Raw genomic sequence first — 19,033 nt, forward strand, 5'->3', positions numbered from 1 at the left:
TCTATACCTACCTGGACGACATTCTCGTCGCCAGCACGTCCAGAGCCGAGCACCTCCTCCACCTCCGGACGCTGTTCGGCCGCCTCAGCGAGCACGGATTGATCATCAACCCGGCCAAATGTCACTTCGGTGCGGTGATGATCGACCTTTTGGGCCACCGCATCACCCGGACCGGCGCCGTGCCGCTGCCGGCCAAAGTCGAAGCCATCACCGCTTTCCCGCGCCCCCGCTCCGTCAAGGCGCTGCAGGAGTTCCTCGGGATGGTGATCTTTTATCACCGCTTCGTGCCCCGAGCTGCGCAACTCATGCGGCCCTTGTACGCCGCCCTCCGCGGCCAGCCGGCGAAGCGCGACGTCGTCTGGTCCACGGACATGGACGCTGCTTTCACCGGCGCGAAACGGGCCCTCGCCAACGCCATGCTGCTGGCCCACCCGGTACCCCAGGCTCCCATCGCCCTCACCACGGACGCCTCCGACTACGCTGTGGGCGCGGTCCATGAACAATGGGTAAACGGGGCCTGGCATCTGCTTGCATTCTTCAGCCGGGAACTCCTGCCCAACGAGTTAAAGTACAGCACCTTCGACCGTGAGCTCCTCGGGCTGTACCTGGCCGTCCGCCATTTTCGCCACCTCCTGGAGGGCCGCCCGTTCACGGCTTTTGTCGACCACAAGCCGTTGGTTTTCGCCATGGCCAAGGTCACGGAGCCGTGGTCGGCCCGCCAGCAGCACCACCTCTCCGCCGTGTCGGAGTACACCACGGACATCAGGCACGTCGCCGGGAAGGACAACGCCGTGGCCGACTGCCTTTCTCGAGCCGGCGCCAACGCCGTCCACCTCGGTGTCGACTTCACCCTCTTGGCAGCAGACCAGGCCACCGACGGCACGGTGCAGGCGCTCCGGGTGGCGGACACGGCCCTCCGCTTCGCTGACGTCCCCTTCGCGGACACAGTCCTGCTGTGCGACATCTCCCAAGGCCGACCTCGCCCCGTTGTGCCGGTCACCTGGAGGTGTCGCATTTTTGCTTCGCTCCACGGCCTCTCTCACCCGGGCCGGAAGGCGTCCCAGCGGCTGGTGGTGGCGCGTTTCGTCTGGCATGGGCTGCGACGGGACGTCCGTGACTGGGCCAACGCCTGCACACCCTGCCAGCGGGCCAAGGTCCACCGGCATACCCAGGCTCCGCTGGCTCCCTTCACCGTGCCCGAGCGACAGTTCGACCACGTCCACGTGGACCTGGTGGGTCCCCTTCCCCCATCGCAGGGGTTCACCCACCTGCTTACCATGGTGGACAGGACCACCAGGTGGCCGGAGGCCGTGCCCCTCACCTCCACCACCACCGCTGATGTGGCCCAGGCTTTCATCGCCACCTGGGTCGTGCGTTTCGGCGCACCGGCGGACATCTCGTCGGACCGTGGCCCACAGTTAACGTCCGAACTATGGGGCGCAATCGCCCGCACTTTGGGCGTTACCCTACACCGCACCACAGCTTACCACCCCCAGGCCAACGGGTTGTGCGAGCGGTTCCACCACTCCATGAAGGCCGCACTCATGGCCAGCCTCCAGGACGATGGCTGGGCCGACCGGCTCCCGTGGGTCCTTTTGGGCCTACGCACGGCCCCCAAAGAGGACCTCCAGGCGTCCACCGCCGAGCTGGTGTACGGCCAGGCCCTCCGCGTACCGGGCGAGTTCATGCCCGACGCCACCAGCCCCTGGTCCGCCGCGCGCCAGCGCACGGACTTCCAGGAGGCCGTCCGACGTTTCGCCCTGGTGCCCACGTCCCGCCAGGGCGACCCCCAATCCTACATCCCCCCAGCACTCCACTCAGTGGAGTATGTCTTCGTGCGCCACGACGCGCACTGGAAGCCGCTCCGACCACCATACGACGGACCCTTCCGGGTCCTACGACGGGACAACAAGTCCTTCATCGTCAGCATCGGCGGCCTGGCGGACCGGATTTTGCTGTACCGCCTCAAACCGGCCCACATGGACGTCGGCCAGCTGCCACGGCTGGCTCTCCCACCGCGGCGCGGCCACCCCCCGTCCACTGCACCCCCCGTCTGACCACCCGCCACCACACCGGACCCCCCCCCCCCGCGACTGGCCAGGGGTCGTTTCGGTCGGGTCATCCGGACCCCCCTCAGGTTGACCTTCCTGGATCAGGTCCATTCTGGGGGGGCGTGTGTAGCGACCCATGGGTCCCCCAAGCAAGACCAGCAGCAGAATCTCCTTGCTCCAGCCGGTGACGTCACCGGCGGACAACCTCGGGGCCGGGGTGGCTGGTCACGTGACCACCAAAGCGTGCCGCGCGTGCAGTTATAATCCCTTGCACCTGTCGGTCACGTGACCACCGAAACACGCCTCGCCTGAGAGGCGTGGCTTTCGGTTTCGGTTATGCTTTCTGGTTTTGGATATATATGCAGCCCGATAAACGGGCTTTTCAGAGTTCCCGAGTTGGTTTATACAATAAACATCTTCTCGGACGAGTTTGTGTCTTGCCCGTCACTTCGTCAGTCTCAAGCAAGAGCCTGGCTCTTCAATATAATATTTTTAACAATGGTTATTAAAGATGTGCTTTATCAAGTACATTAGACAAGTGGAAATGAAAGTTTCTGTGGCAGGTTGTGTACAGTTTGATTTACTGACGAGAGAAAGATGCAGATGAATATCACTGCTTTCTCACGTCATCCTTTACAGGTTTGAAACACAAACTTTGTTTAATTTTAATATCTCCTGTCCGTTTTTCAGGTGATGCAGTGAAAGATGAGAACCCGCTTGACATGGAGCAGCAAACTGGAACATCTGAGCAACTCCAAGCTGGCCCTCTCTCACAGGATTCAACAAACATGGTGGGGAGTGCCACCCGCAAATGTACCGCGATGAAAAATAAGATCAGCGAGCTTCAGAGGAAATTAGCAAAGGAGCGAAAAGAAAAGCGAAAACCTCAACAACAAAGAATGAACCATGAAGTTAATGGAGCAAAAGTGTTTATTAAGGATCAATTGGACAAACCTGGCTGCACTGACACAAGAGGTTCAAAATGGTCACGTCAAACTGTGAGAAAAGCACTCCAGCTACGTCTTGCTTGTGGTGCTACTGGGTACGAGTTGTTGCCATCACAGGATCAGCCCCTGCCATCAATGCGATCTCTCAGGAGAAGGCTTGAGGTAATCTCGATCGAACCAGGCATTCTGGTTGAGGTCTTTAACATCCTTTTTTTTTTTCTTTTTTTTTTTTGGTATACTGAATCGAGGCTCGTGAAAGAGCTAACATTTATTTCACAAACAAATCAACCAGACAAACAAAATATACAAAAAGAGGGAGCGGAAGACAAGATGGGGAGAGAAGGGGAAGCACATAACCACAACAACAGAAGAGAACAGGGACATCGGCAGATCTGTGGAAGGGGGAGGATTGAGGGGTACATGGTATCAAGCAAATGAACACTTCTAGGAATTTCAGGAAATAATTTGGGGATTTAAAGAGGCAGATTTGGGGTGTTTCGGGGGAGGAGGCGTGGGAAGGGGGGGGGGGGGGGTGAGAGGTATAAAACACAAGGGGACCGAAATTAGCAGGGGTAACAAAGATCAAGGTTTTGGATGGGGGAGGATAAGAGATGGTGGTGAACAGCTGTTTTAAAGACCTGGAGGGTGGAGTGGGATTGAAGAGAGTGAGGGAGTTTGTTCCAGAGGCGGGAGAAAAGAGGAATGAAGGAGTGAAGGTGAGCAGAAAGTCTTGATTTTGGCAGTTTAACCATAAGAGGGTTGCAGGCAGATCTTGTGCGACCTGTAGGAATATTTGGGGGACAGAGCCCAGAGAGAGCTGGGGGGGCAAGGCCAGAGAGGAGTCGGTATAAGACGGAAAGACCACCAACCTACCTGCGGTGAGTGAGTGAAAGGCCCTTGGAGTTAGCTTCATCGCGGGAGATTCCAATGATTCTGAACGCTTTGGTTTCAACAGCGTGAAGACGAGCTAGGTGTGAGGCAGGAGCACCAGACCAGAGGGGAGAGCAGTATTCCATAGAGCTGCGGATGAAAGCCTTGTATGTGGTGAGGAGCTCAGGTGTGCCAAGGAAGGACTTCGCATGACGGAGGATGCCCAGTCGGCGACTGGCTTTGGAGGCCAGATTTGAAATGTGGTTTTCCCAGGAAAGATCATGGCAAATAGTGAGACCCAAACGCTTGATTGACAGAACTTCTTGGAGAGGATTATTCATAAAGTGGATGGGAGGGTTGTCCAGTCGGTCTTTTCGGAGAGACATCGTAAGAGTGTGAGATTTAGCAGGATTGAAAGACATGTTCCATTTGTTTGCCCTGTCTGTGATTTTGTCCAGGTCTGCAGAGATTGTGGAGGCTGCAGACTGCCGATCTGAGGGATGAGGAATGGAGCGACAGAGAGTAGAGTTGTCAGCAAAGAGATAGAGCGGATTTTCAAGAGAGTCAGAGAGATCATTGATGAAGACCAGAAAAAGCACAGGGCCCAGAACACTATCTTGGGGGAACTCCAGCCTGAACAGGAAGAGGAGATGAGAGAAACCCATTCAGGGCCACACGTTGACTACGACCAGAGAGGAGGTCCGCCAGCCATGCGTGGAGATTTCCATGGATACCAAAGGAGGAGAGTTTGGTGAGCAGAGCAGGGTGCCAGACCATATCGAAGGCACGTGAAATGTCAAGGGAGACAGCTCTAATTTCCTGTTTGGCGTTGAGGACCTCCATCCATTGTTGAGAAAGCAGAAGCAGCATGTCCAGAGTAGAGTGACCAGGTCTGAAACCAAATTGATGATCAGAGATCAAGCCATTGGAGAAGAGGAAAGATTTCATATCTGAAGCAATGATGGATTCCATGACTTTGCTGATAATTGGGAGAAGGCTGATTGGTCTGTAGTTGCTAGGATCTGTTTTTGCACCTTTTTTGTGCAAAGCGGTGATGTTGGCTGATTTCCAAGCAGATGGCAGATGACCTTGAGCAAAAGAGAGGGTGAAGAGAACAGAAGGAGGGAGTGAAAGAGCGGAAGAACATGATTTTAGGACCCGTGGGCTGATGTCATCAGGTCCAGTTGCAGAATCAGAGTCGAGGGTTGACAGAAACTTTTCCACCTTGTCAGGAGGAAAGGACACAGAGTCCAGGAGCAGCTGTGTACGACTGGGTACGGTGGGTACAGAGAGGGATGGGTTTGGGACACAAGATTTGGAGGCAAACACAGAGTTGAGGCATTCAGCTTTTTCACGTGCGGAGTCAGCCGTTAAGCCGTTTGAGGTGAGGGAGGGGATGGAGGGGGAACAAACACCAGAAACAGATTTGACCAGATGCCACCAGGATTTGGAAGAGGGAGACAGATAAGAGAGTTCGGTCTTGAGAACGGTGAGATATTGTTTCCTGGCTCTCCTGAGGGTGGACACACACTTGTTTCGGGCTTTGTGAAAGGAAATGAGATTTCCTTCCGTTGGATTTGCTTTCCAGGAGACAAAAGCAAGTTGTTTCAGGGCAACAGCCTCACCACAAGATTCCATGTACCATGGACGGGAGGAAGGGTATGACAACTGAAGACGAGATGGGATAAATCTGTGCATGAGAGAGAGCAATTTACTTTGAAAGAATTCCCAGGATGAGTTGATGTCAGAGGCGGGAGAGATGGGAGACCAGTCCAGATGATTGATGGCTGCTTGAAGACCGTGCCAGTTGGCCTGAGTGAAATGCCAGACTCGTCGACGCTGAGGAGGCTCTCTGAGAATGGTCAGAGAGATGTCCACTTTGACAAGCACATGATCAGATGAGCCGATTGGAGCAGAAGAAGAGCAGCAGACATTTTCAGGGAAGTTAGTCATAACCAAGTCCAGAAGAGAAGATGCTCCGTTGACTGAGATCCGGGTCGGGAAATTGACAGATTGTGTCAGTCCCAGTGGGTCGCAGAAGTCCTTTGCTGAAGAGCCATGGCTGGTGAGAGAGGTACCCACACCCAGCCAACTGGCATGGTGACAATTGAAATCACCACATATGAGGAAGAGAGAGTTGGGATGGGTAGATAGAAGTTGGTCCATATTATCAGACAGCGAGATGTAGATGGAGTCATCACTGTTTGGTGGATGGTACAACACACATATGAACAAAAGGTGGGAGCGAAGGGGAAGCCGTAGCCAAAGGTATTCCTGGGGTGAGGTGGAAAGAGGGCAGTGGAGGGCGAGTGAGGAAGAGAGATTTTATAAAGATAGCAACCCCACCTCCAGGACGAGGCTCAGGTCTATCATACCGGAGGAGGGAGTAACCTGGGGGAGATACCAAGGCATCAGAGACATAATGAAGGAGGAAAGTTTCTGTTATGCAGATCACATCTGGTTTGTCAGAAGCAACCTGTATGGAGAGATCAGTCAAGTTTGAGCGAAGGCCCCGGATGTTTGAGGTCCATACCGTTAATGAAGAGGAAGGGGGAGCATCGGATACAGAACAGGGGGGGGGGGGGGGAGTAGGGTAAGATGTGGAAGAGGAGGAAGAGGTAGGGAGAGCTGTTGAAGGTGTGTCAGAGATTTCAGAGATTTCAGAATAGCTTGGAGAAAGGGAAGAATGGGGCGGACAAAAGGTTTGATGGAGATTGGGTGAGGCACAGTGAGGTGTTATTTGAGGAGGGGGAAGAGCAAGGCAGAAGGTTGGGGGAGATGAAGGTGAAAGTTGGAAGGGGGAAGAAGCAGGGAGGATGCTTTGAGGAGGAGGGGTGAGAGGGGAGTCTAGGAAGGGAGGAGCGAGGGAGAGTCTCAGAGGGGAGGGGTTTGGGGGGAGTTTAGGAGGGAGGGGAGGGAAGGGGCAAGGGGGGAGATTTGAAAGGGATGGGTGATGGGGAGGATTTGGAGGGGAGGGGTGATGGGGAAGTTTTGGAGGGGAGGGGGGATGGGGAAGTTTTGGAGGGAAGGGGGGATGGGGAAGATTTGGAGGGGAGGGGTGAGATTGGATTTTGAAAAGTGTACGATTCATGGGAAACGAACATTTTTTGCAAAATGAGTTTGAGACCTTGTAATAATACGTTTGTCACACGAGTCAAAAATACGTTTGAGGATGCTGAAGGAGGGGTGGAGTTCTGGAGAGTTTAGGGAATGTAGAAAAGAGGAACTGTAAGAGATGGTATTTTTTTTTTTTTTTGGAGTGAATAGATTTGGTGAGCCAGACGAAAGCATCCTTTTGTAGGAGAAGAAGAAAAAGGTGTTATAATATATGAGAGAAAATAGTTGTTCAGGGGAGAGATTAAACATTTCTAACCATGTGATCGCGAACAACATGAACGAAGAACGAACGAACAAATAAGAACAACAAATAAACGAATAAGATCTGAGAAGGAAAAAAATTTTGGGGTTTTTTTTTTTTTGAGTAGAGATATTAAACAAGGAGGTATGGGGTGAACGCCTGGGACGAAACAGAGAACGAAAATAATTGCAGCGCATTCGACGAACCTCTGAGAGAAAAACAAAACCACAAGGTCGGAGACGGTACGGTAGCCTAAGCCTACGAGTACTACGCCTCAGAATACTCGATACGCATTAACCGACGATTGTGTATACATGTACGAAAAATTAGCACCGAAAATTTTCCTAAAGACACGCTATAGGTACACACACCGAAAGATAGATACAGTCTCGACAAAAACACAATTGTGAAAGATTACTTAGCTTCGAAAGCGTGAGCGCATGGAACAGCTTCGAAAAGACGTGACCCCGCCGTGATCTCCAACGTTATCTTGAAGATCTCCAACTTTATCTTGAAGTTAAAGGTAGCTGCAATGAAGCAAACAGAAAGGGAGTGCTGTTTGACACTTGATGAAATGTCACTGCAAGCAGGCGTACAGTATGACATCGGCTCCAGTTGTCTGCGTGGAGATACCACCCTTCCAGGTCATACTGGTACACTGGTACAGCAACCCATTCTCTTATGATAATGCTAGGGGGGGGGGAGGTAACTTCTCGCTGGAAGCAAACTGTTGTATATCATTTTGCAGGCAACTCAATGGATGTAGTCTCCATCAAGCCTATCATACTGGGTGTGATACAGCAGGCACACAACATTGCACTTCATGTTATTGCCATAACATCTGATATGGGAAGTCCCAACGGTGCCCCGAGTTCAGCAGAACGACGAACAAAGTTCCACACCCATGTGATTCTGACAGGCACTTGTACTTTCTTGCAGATGTCCCCCATGTCATAAAGAACCTGAAAGCGGCACTTGTAAATGGGAACACCATTACGTTGGATAAGGACACTGTTGACGAGTTTCAACTTCCTTCAGACAAAGTGACAGTTGAGCATGTGCAAAAACTGGTAGATTTCCAGAAAGACAAAGAACTGCAACTCACCCCAAAGCTCACTGAAGCCACCACCAACCCATCTCACTTTGAGAAAATGAATGTTTCCAAAGCTCTGACCTTCTTTGGCCACACAGTCTGTGCAGCTCTTCGTTATTTGGTCAAATGTGAAGGGTATGATCCAGCTCTGGTTACAACTGCATGGTTCATCGAGTTTATGAATAAGAGGTTTGATCTGATGTCAAGCCGACATCCCATCTTGGCACTGAACTTTCACAACAGGAAAGCCCACCACAAAGCAGTATCCCATCTGGAAAAAGCAATCCAAATCTTCAAGAAGATCTCCATTGGGAATAAGGGCCACTGGAAGCCAGTCCAGACTGGAGTTATCTTGTCGACAATGTCAATCTTGGGCCTGCAGTCAGAATTGCTAGGTAGAGGTCACATGTACGTTCTGACAGATGGCTTCACACAAGATTGCTTAAAGAACTTGTTCGGCTGCATTCGGATGAAAAATCCGACCCCAACATGCCTTGAATTCCATGCAGCTCTGAAGATCATAACAGTTGGGCAATTCCTGAAGTGCCCATCTAAAGGAAGCTACCAAGAGGATGACAGACAGTTTCTGGCCGAGTTTTTGGACCAGCCTACTACTTCCAGGAGTACATCAACATCCACTGGCACCAGTCCAGTCAATTTTGCCATTCGACACTTGACGTCTATCCCAACAATCAACCCAGCAGAGCAAAGTAGCCTCTTCGACCTAGCAGGGTACTGCATCAAAAAGCTAAAGAGACGAAAGATGCTTTGCCCGTTGTGCCTTCAAGAGATAGAGCAGCAATCACCCCATGACCAGAGCCCTTTATACACTGCCCATGATGGGAGCCTTGGAATGCTCACCATATTGAAAGAGTACAAAGATGGATGTCTGACGTACAGCACTGACAAGAGCATGCAGCTAATCGAGAATGCAGAACTTCTCTTCAGAGAATGTGCAAGGAGACTGATGAGCATGGGAAAGAACTTGAAAGCAAAATTAGTTCAACAGACAGAAGAGCTCACAAATGATATTGTGTTCCCGTCATGCCATGATGCAAAACAGAAGCTCCTCGGCCAGTTCTTCACCGGGAGACTCTATATCCATGCCAAGAAGCAACAGAGACTCTGCCAGAAGAAGATGCGCAAGTCAAGATCAGGGGGAGAACTTGGAAGTAAAAGTATGGCAATGAGAGGTGCAGTGAAGAGGCTAAAGTGATATGTCACAGAGATTGAACACATGAGCAGGTCATGTGAACAGTAAAGTAATTGTAGTATAAACAGGTCAATGCAACTGCTGCAATAAGCTTCTTTGCACTGACCATAGGTGGATCGTCTTTGTGTGCCATTTGTTGCTGTCTCAGCACAACTCAACTTTCTCTTTAATGTTTTTTTGGGGGGGGGCGGGGGGGAGGTGGGGAGAGGGGGGTGGGGAGAGGGGGAACATGATAACTAGGCAATGTTTAATGTCAGGATTATTTTTAACTGCCTGTATACGTTGTAAACTTTATTTAAGTGTGTCATTGATACCGCCATTATTATTTATTTATTTTTGCTAAACAGAAGGAAAACATGCTTATCATAACCTACATTTGAATTGATTTGTGAGGTAATGAAAGCTTCAGCCATTCATTGCCGATTTTCCACACTTCTGACCAGATCTTATAATGTGCAATGAGAAGTGTATGTTCAATTGCCAAAGATTATTTGCCCAACATTGTGCAATTAAAGTGTCAAGTTAACCTGAACATAAATTTGTAAGCTTCCTTGTAACACAATCAATAATCAGTATCACTTCAAAGATGAAAGACGAGAGGCAAGAGAGTGAGAAAGAGTGAAGATGAAATTGGGAGAGAGGGGAAAGGAGGCAGTGGAGGAGGAAAGGTGTCGAAATCGGGAAGAGAGAAGCGTATTAAGGACAGAAGAGTGCGAGGAAATAGAAAGAAAGAGATTTTGAGGAGTAAAAATGAGAGGAAAAGGGGAATGCATTCAAGGAAAAAGATTACAAAGAGAGCAAGTACATAGATGAGGTGGAGACCTAATCATGTATAACTAGACTACTGAATTGAACCAATCTTCATCACTTCCGATATACCAGCAGAAAGTACAGAGTGAACACGACACATAGTCAGTCATTGAACCTGCTGTCACTATTTGACCAAAAGCCACCAAATATTTTTTTTCTCGAGCAAAAAAATTTCCTTAATTCATCATTAAAATTGGCAACATATTTTCTGCTTTACTTATACTAGGACGTGCCCGTACGTGGGTGCCCGTTCCTTGCCAAAAAAAAAAAAAAAATGTCTTCACCCATGCATGCATGGGCGTGACCATGGGCCCATGGGCGTGCCCGTAAGTGCGTGATGTGACCATACAATGAATGTATCGTCCCGACGCCGCAGCTCGGATGGCGCTGCAGTTAATCGGGCCTGTATCGGCAGAGTTATTATAAACGTGTACTACAATCGATCGTACCTTACAGCGTCTGCTCGCCACGTTCAGCATCAGTACGTCGTCACTATGACTATCCGTAAGTCCGGAAGTGACGTCCTCATTTGACTGTCCGGAAGGTCGCATATCGCAGTTACGATGAATCGCAAATTAGTTTTAATTAGACATAGTTTAACGCCAACATAGCGCCAACATAGTTTGCCAACGTGAAATAAATGAATACGCTCTCAAATGTGCCGTCCGAGGCAGAGTCTGTTCGCCACGTTCGGCACACGTGATAGCTCGCTGCTCTCTGATTGGTTGAATCGTTTTTTGGACATAGCTCGGTAACTACTTCTCCGATTAATATGAAACCTTGAAAAGGCACATCCTCAGGTCCCCAGCAATATACCTGGCAAGTTTCAAGTATATCGGACACGTGGTTGTCGAGAAACAGCGGTCACAGACACACACACATACACACATACACACACACAGAGATTACTGGAATTATAGATAGATTGAGACTTCAAAAAGTGATGTATTCCATTAGAAATGAAAAAATGAACATTTTCATGTAGTTTTTGATCAAACATTGCTAATTTCCATTGGTGATTTGGTGATTTGGTGAATGGTGATTTTCAATCATCAAAATTGTTGCCAATTTAATGATTTACCAATCATTTTGTATTCAAAATAGGCCCTATTCCTGTGAGCAAACTTTAAATTGAACTGTGAAAAATGTGGGCTCAAATTAGTTAGTAGTTAGATGAGGTGACTTGGACTTCCGGTGACTTCCGGTCTGTGAGAGGACGCTGGCGCTGCTTGTTCGCCGCTTCTCCGACTGGATTCTCCTGTTACCAACGCCACGCGCCATCTCCTGTTACCAACGGCACGACGCCATCTCCTGTTACCAACGGCACGACGCCATCTCCTGTTGCCAACGGCACGACGCCATCTCCTGTTACCAACGGCACGGCGCCATCTCCTGTTACCAACGGCACGACGCCATCTCCTGTTACCAACGGCACGACGCCATCTCCTGCTACCAACGGCATGATGCCATCTCCTGTTACCAACGGCACGACACCATCTCCTGTTACCAACGGCACGACGCCATCTCCTGTTACCAACGGCACGACGCCATCTCCTGTTACCAATGGCACGACGCCATCTCCTGTTACCAAGGCTCTGAGGTACTCCGCTGCTACGCTTCTTCAACTCAATAACCACTCCTCTCCGCCATGCATCTCTGTCATCAAAAACCACGGACTCCTTCGATGACCCAGATACATCCATAGAGGCTCCGGTTGCAAGTTTGTTAATTCCCAGGCAGGTCACTCCATCCCCTCACTCTGGTCAGCTGAGCGCACTCTCACCCGTCGACGACGTCATCACAACAACATACACGAACGTGCCCCCTGTCTGCAAACCCTGGCTAAATCACCTGAGTTCATCCCCACCGTACAAAGCAACATCAAGCGCACCCTGTTCAATACCCGGTCCCTCAACAACAAAAGCCTCATCCTGAACGACTACATTCTGGAAAATAAACTGGAATTTCTCTGTCTCACTGAAACCTGGCAACAACCACTGGACTACTACACGCTCAACCTCACCACACCCAATGGATATTCTTACATCAATAAACCACACTCGGAGGGCCGAGGTGGTGGAATTGCCGTAATTCACCGACAGGACATCAAGACCAGCCTCATCTCCATCTCATCTGCTCCATCATTTGAACACCTGGCTTTTAAACTCTCTGGTCACACACAGTCAGTCATGGCTGTCGTCTACCACCGTCCCAAGCCACACCCATCATTCCTGTCTGACTTCTCCTACTTTCTGACCCAACTATGTTCCCTCTCCCCCTCAATCCTCCTCCTCGGTGATTTCAATATCCACATGGACTCCACTGACTCCACAATAGCCACTGACTTCACCGATTTACTCACCTGCTTTAACCTCACTCAACATGTCAACTTTCCTACCCATAACCATGGGCACATTCTGGACCTTGTCTGCTCTACTGGATTAATTTTGCACCATCTCCCTGGCTCCGACCTCACCCTCTCTGACCACTTAGCCATCACTATGACCATCAACATCCCCACCCCAGCACCAAGGCATTATCGCACTATCAACTTCCGTAAGCTAAACGCTCTTTCACCTACCTCATTCTCATCCACCCTCTCTGAAAAAATGTCCACTTCTCCCTTCGTTGACCTCCACACCCCTTCTGACCTCACTGACTACTACAACCACACTCTCTCCTCCTGCCTTGACCAGCTTGCGCCTATAAAAACCAAAACAGTTTCTTTCACCCATTCTGCTCCCTGGTTTACCCCTGAACTCCGCCTGATGAAAACTCGTGCTCACCAACTTGAAAGACTCCAAAATAAAACAGGTCTCACAATTCACTCCCAAGCCTACAAGGACCACCTACAACACTACAAAGATGCCCTCTCCCGTGCCCGCTCCGCCTACTACTCTCAAATTATCCACTCTGGCTCTGGTAACCCAAAAGCACTTTTCTCTACAATAAACAAACTCCTCAGCCCCCTGGACACCACCACCCAGTCATTCACAGTAGACAACTGCATCTCCTTCCTTTCATTCTTCCAAAGCAAAATTGACAACATCTACTGCAGCTTAACCACCACCGCACCTGCTCCCCCTCAAACCACCTGCCCCCCCTTATCCTGCCAACCCCTGTCTCAGTTCTCCCCAGTCTCCCCTACTGACCTCTCTGAACTCCTCATAGGAATGAAAACTGCCACCTGCACTCTTGACCCCATCCCTTCCAGCTTTGTCAAGGCCTCCCTTCCTGTGCTCTCTCCACTTATCACTGCAACAATAAACTCCTCCATGTCTACAGGCATCGTCCCACCATCCATAAAAATTGCTGCTGTTACCCCCATTCTGAAAAAAACCTGGACTCAACCCTGACACCCTAAACAAATTCAGACCCATCTCCTACCTACCCTTTCTGTCAAAAGTTTTGGAACGCACTGTAGCCGCTCAAATCAAACATCACCTCTCTGCCAATAACCTGTATGAAACATTCCAACCCAGATTCCGCTCCAACCACAGTACTGAAACTGCTCTCCTCAAAATCACCAACGACCTTCTCCTTTCTTCTGACGCTGGCAACCTCAACATTCTCATCCTCCTCGACCTCAGTGCCGCCTTTGACACCATAAATCACACCATCCTCCTCACCCGACTTGAAACCACCTTTAACATTACCGGCACTGCCCTCTCTTGGATCAAATCATACCTCTCCGACAGACGCCAGTTCATCTCCATCAATAACTGCAAATCCCCCACTGCACCCCTCCCCCAAGGTGTCCCCCAAGGTTCAGTTCTTGCCCCCCTCCTCTTCATCCTGTACCTGTCCCCCCTTGGTCACTTAATCCGCCGTCATGGTCTCCAATTCCACTGCTTCACTGATGACATCCAGCTTTTCATCTCCACCAAGTCCATCTCCACCGCCACCCACTCTATCCTGACAAACTGCATCACTGGAATAAAATCCTGGCTTCAAATCAACTTCCTCAAACTTAACTATGATAAATCTGAAATAATCATCATTGGCCCAAAAACGCTCACCAAATCCACCCATAACTTTGCCCTCAACATGGACGGTTTCCCAGTATCCACCTCCCCTCACATCTGGAATCTTGGCATCATCTTTGACCAAACCCTCTCCTTCGACAAATACACTAAACAGATCACAAAGACAGCCTTCTTTCACCTGAAAAACATCGCCCGTCTCCGTCCATCCCTCTCCTCCACGGCTGCAGAAACCCTCATCCACGCCTTCATCACCTCCCGTCTGGACTACTGCAACAGCCTCCTCTTTGGTTCACCCTCAATAATCACCAATAAACTCCAACACATTCAGAACTCCGCTGCCCATCTACTCACCCATTCCCGGACCCGTGACCACATCACCCCCGTCCTTTACAAGCTTCACTGGCTCCCCATCCCCCAGAGAATCCAGTACAAAATCCTCCTCTTGACCTACAAAGCCCTCCATAACCTGGCCCCATCCTACCTGACTGACCTCCTCTCCAGACACACTCCCACCCGCAACCTCCGCTCTGCTGGTACCAACCTCCTGACCTCCCCCAATGCAGACCAAATTCAGATCCTGGGGGGACAGGGCCTTCTCCATCGCTGCTCCCACCCTCTGGAACTCACTACCTCAAACCATCAGAGACTCCTCCTCACTCACCACATTCAAAACATCACTCAAGACCCACCTGTTCAACACTGCATTCAACATTTAACCCACAGCATTTAACCCCTGACTATCTCTTCTCCTTCTCCTTCCTTTTGCTTTGATTATTTACCTATTGATTTTTGTCTTTTTGCACTTGTTTTTTGTATTTTGTCAAAGCGCCTTTGGGCTTCTTGAAAAGCGCTATATAAAATAAATGTATTATTATTATTATTATTATTATTATTATAAATTGTGGAGAATATTTTTCTCTTTCTGTTGATCTATCTTCGAAGATTTTTATGATTCGACATCACGCGTTATGACAAGATTTGTCAAAACTCCACGTAATGCGGAGTCCGGTGTCAATTGATGGGTTAAACACACAAAGGGATATAAATGAATGAATGAATGAATGATCGTTTTAAGGCCATTTTCCCCGCGAGAGCGGGGGTTAGCCTTGTGGGCCCCATGACAATCATGGTTCCCTGTTTTGAGGAAATGTTTTTATGGCCCGATGCCCTTCCTGACGCCAACCCTTGGTCGCCTCTTACGATGCGCAGGGATACGGTGTACCTATTCTAAATCGGGGTGCACACCGTGATCATTCATCCCAGCAAGCTGGTACTCAATCTGCCGACCTCGGAAGGATGACAGGCTGAGTCAACATCCCTGGTGTTAATTCAGCGATCAATCAGGATTCGAACCCAGGATCCTAGGATCCCAAGCCGGCACCCTAACCGCTAAGCCAACACCAGGCGAAGCCAACACCAGGCTACAAAGGGGATATAAATGAATTAACATAAAAAAATAATTAATTCCATCCCATAGAGACATAATGGATGCAGCATGGAGATTTTTAGTCTTCAAACGAAAGACGTGAAGCCCAGCAATTCAACGGCCCTCATTTGGGATGACTGAATGTGAAAAACAGCTTAATACACTAAATGAAAAATAATGGCCCAGTGAAATTCCAACAAATATAATCAATAGGCTACCGTGTACATATATTTGTGTAACAGGGACAGGATTTGCAAGTGACTAAACAATGAAAGAAACTCGGGAACATAAAAATAAACCCGTCTCTCATAGCAGAAAGTTGCATGCACGCACAGACTTAATATGTAACTCGATGCATGCACGCTTGAACGCACGTGCACTTGACGTAGGGCTCCAACATGATGCCTATTCCCGAGTTGGCCAAACTCTGTGTATAAAGGGCTCTGCTCTGCTTCCAACCCCCCTCCCTTCTCCTCAGCCTTCCCCACCTCCCTTCTCCTCAGCCTTCCACACCCCTTCTCAGCCTTCCCCCCGTTCACCTCAGCCTTTCCCCTCCCCCTTCTCCTCAGCCTTTCCCCCTCCCTTCTCCTCAGCCTTCACCCCCTTCTCCTCAGCCTTCCGCCCCCTCTTCTCCTCAGCCTTCCGCCCCCCCCCCCACCTTCTTCTCAGCCTTTCCCCCTCCCTTCTCCTCAGTCTTCCCTCCTCCCTTCTCCTCAGCCTTCCCCCCCCCCCCCTTCTCCTCAGCCTCCCCCCTTCTCCTCAGCCTTTCCCCCTCTCTCCTCAGGGAAGCGTCTCCTCGGTGAAAGACACATGAAAGCCCGCTTAAAGTTTGCAAAAAAAGCACCTGAAGGACTCTCAGACTGTGAGAAACAAGATTCTGTGGTCTGATGAAACCAAGATTGAACTGTTTGGCTTCCGTCTGGCCATTCTGCCATAAAGCCCAGATCGGTGGAGTGGTGCAGTGATGGTTGTCCTTCTGGAAGTTTCTCCCTTCTCCACACAGGATCTCTGGAGCTCAGCCAGAGTGACCATCGGGTTCTTGGTCACCTCTCTTACCAAGGTACTTCTCCCACGATTGCTCAGTTTGGCCGGGCGGCCAGCTCTAGGAAGAGTCCTGGTTGTTCCAAACTTCTTCAATTTAAGAATTATGGAGGCCACTGTGCTCTTGGGAACCTTCAATGCAGCAGAAATGTTTTTGTAGACTTCCCCAGATCTGTGCCTCGACACAATCCTGTCTCTGAGTCCTGCAGGCAGTTCCTTCGACCTCATGGCTTGGTTTTTGCTCTGATATGCATCGTCAGCTGTGAGACCTTATATAGACAGGTGTGTGCCTTTCCAAATCATGTCCAATCTATTGAATTTACCACAGGTGAACTCCAATCAAGGTGGAGAAGCATCTCAAAGATGATCAAGAGGAATGCGAGGCACCTGAGCTAAATTTAAAGTGTCATAGCAAAGGGTCTGAATACTTATGTCAATGTGATATTTCATTTTTTCTTTTTAATAAATTTGCAAAACTTTCTAAAATCCTGTTTTCTCTTTGTCATTATGGGGTATTGAGTGTAGATTGATGAGGGAAAAAATGAATTTAAACGATTTCAGCATAATTGCAAAAGGCTGCAACATAACAAAATGTGGAAAAAGTGAAGGGGTCTGAATACTTTCTGAATGCGCTGCATATTTTCCAATCGTGTGTTTCATGTGAGCCTTAAATTCCTTTTTACTACATAACGTAGAACAATTGTCTCTCCAAAAATTATTTACATCTATTGAATTCAACTTGAATAAAATAAAAGTATTGGCATTGTTTCTTATTGAGCGACGAGGGAGTTGAAAGTATGATTGACTGAGATAATACAATTACCAGAAGAATGCCTCCCTCTTGTATCGTAGCTATCCATAACAGTTTGGTTTCTCTCATTAACACAATCATCAAAGATAACGAGGTTCTTTTTTGATTTATCCAAATCTTGGGGTGAGGGGACATCAGACCTATCATCGTATTATCGTTGAGAATACAAGTAATGGGTTTCGGTTTCGGTTTTGATTTCTGTGTATCACAAAATAGTTGTATTGTATCTTCAATGCTATAATCATTTTTTTTTAAGTTTAAATAAACCGATTATATCTTGTTTTTGAAGACCCGCATTAAAACCTTGTGATAGTCGTTGATACTCGTGTTGAAAACTTGACTTTGTGAAAAATATTAAATTATTATAATCTAAAAAGTTGGGAGTAAGGAGCATCTTTAAAAGCAAACAGGTTTTTCCACATCCGCTTGAACCAACTATAAGACATCTTAATGAATCTGGAAGATTTTTATGGTTGTTAAATTTTATCTTGTTTTCCCAAACGGGTAAAAAAATCATTCATTTATATATTTGGAAAACAAGTCATCCAATTTTTTACAGGCTTTTTGAGAAACTCGACATTTTATCCTGAGTTCAGGTTTAATTTCAATATAATCCATTATTTTATTTATATAATATGTTGTGTTGATATTTCCCTGAAAATGACAATCGTGAATAGCAAATAACATCAATCCTTGAAACATCATCCTAATTTTATCAATCTCTTCCATTGCAAGGAAAGGTGTATTATCACCCTCATACTTAACGTTCATTTCTCTTATTCATCTTCTGAAGTAATTCATTTTTGGTGTAATTTTAAAATCGTTATATTTATTTTTATATATTTTCTTCATCATTAATTAAAAGATAATCACAGAATAAACATTGTTTATGGGCTTTTGACTCTGTATTTAATCCCACTCTTCCACGAGCTGGACAATTCTCTAATTTATCATATGGAGAATCAGGGAATTCAAGAGGCTCATCTGGTATGTCGTTTGGATTTATCATATTTATATAGGAAAAGATTACTTAAACTAAAAATCATCTTCACTATAATCGGTGCTTTCATAATCATCATCATCCATAAAACTGTCTTGAAGATAAAGTCTCACTACCACTATCATCACTTTTAAAATCAACAAAACCTTCACTTGAATAATGACTCATATTTAATTCGAAGAAAAAAACATTACCGTCTGCATCCATTTACTTTTTTTCATTGACAGATTCAACTACGATATTTCTATCGTTAAATGTAATTTTAAAATGGTTCCTAACTACTATTGAGCGAAATGACATTTCTCCTGTATATTAACATCTTTCATTTCATTAAGATTAACATCTTTAGGGTTATTCAGGAATATAGAAATTTCACCGAATTTTGAGATAATGGTTTTATTTTCCTTTTCGATAACTTCAGTAAAAA

The sequence above is a fragment of the Myxine glutinosa genome, chromosome 1 (assembly GCF_964187855.1).
Source record: "Myxine glutinosa chromosome 1, kmMyxGlut1.1, whole genome shotgun sequence".
In the NCBI taxonomy this organism is placed as follows: Eukaryota; Metazoa; Chordata; class Myxini; order Myxiniformes; family Myxinidae; genus Myxine; species Myxine glutinosa.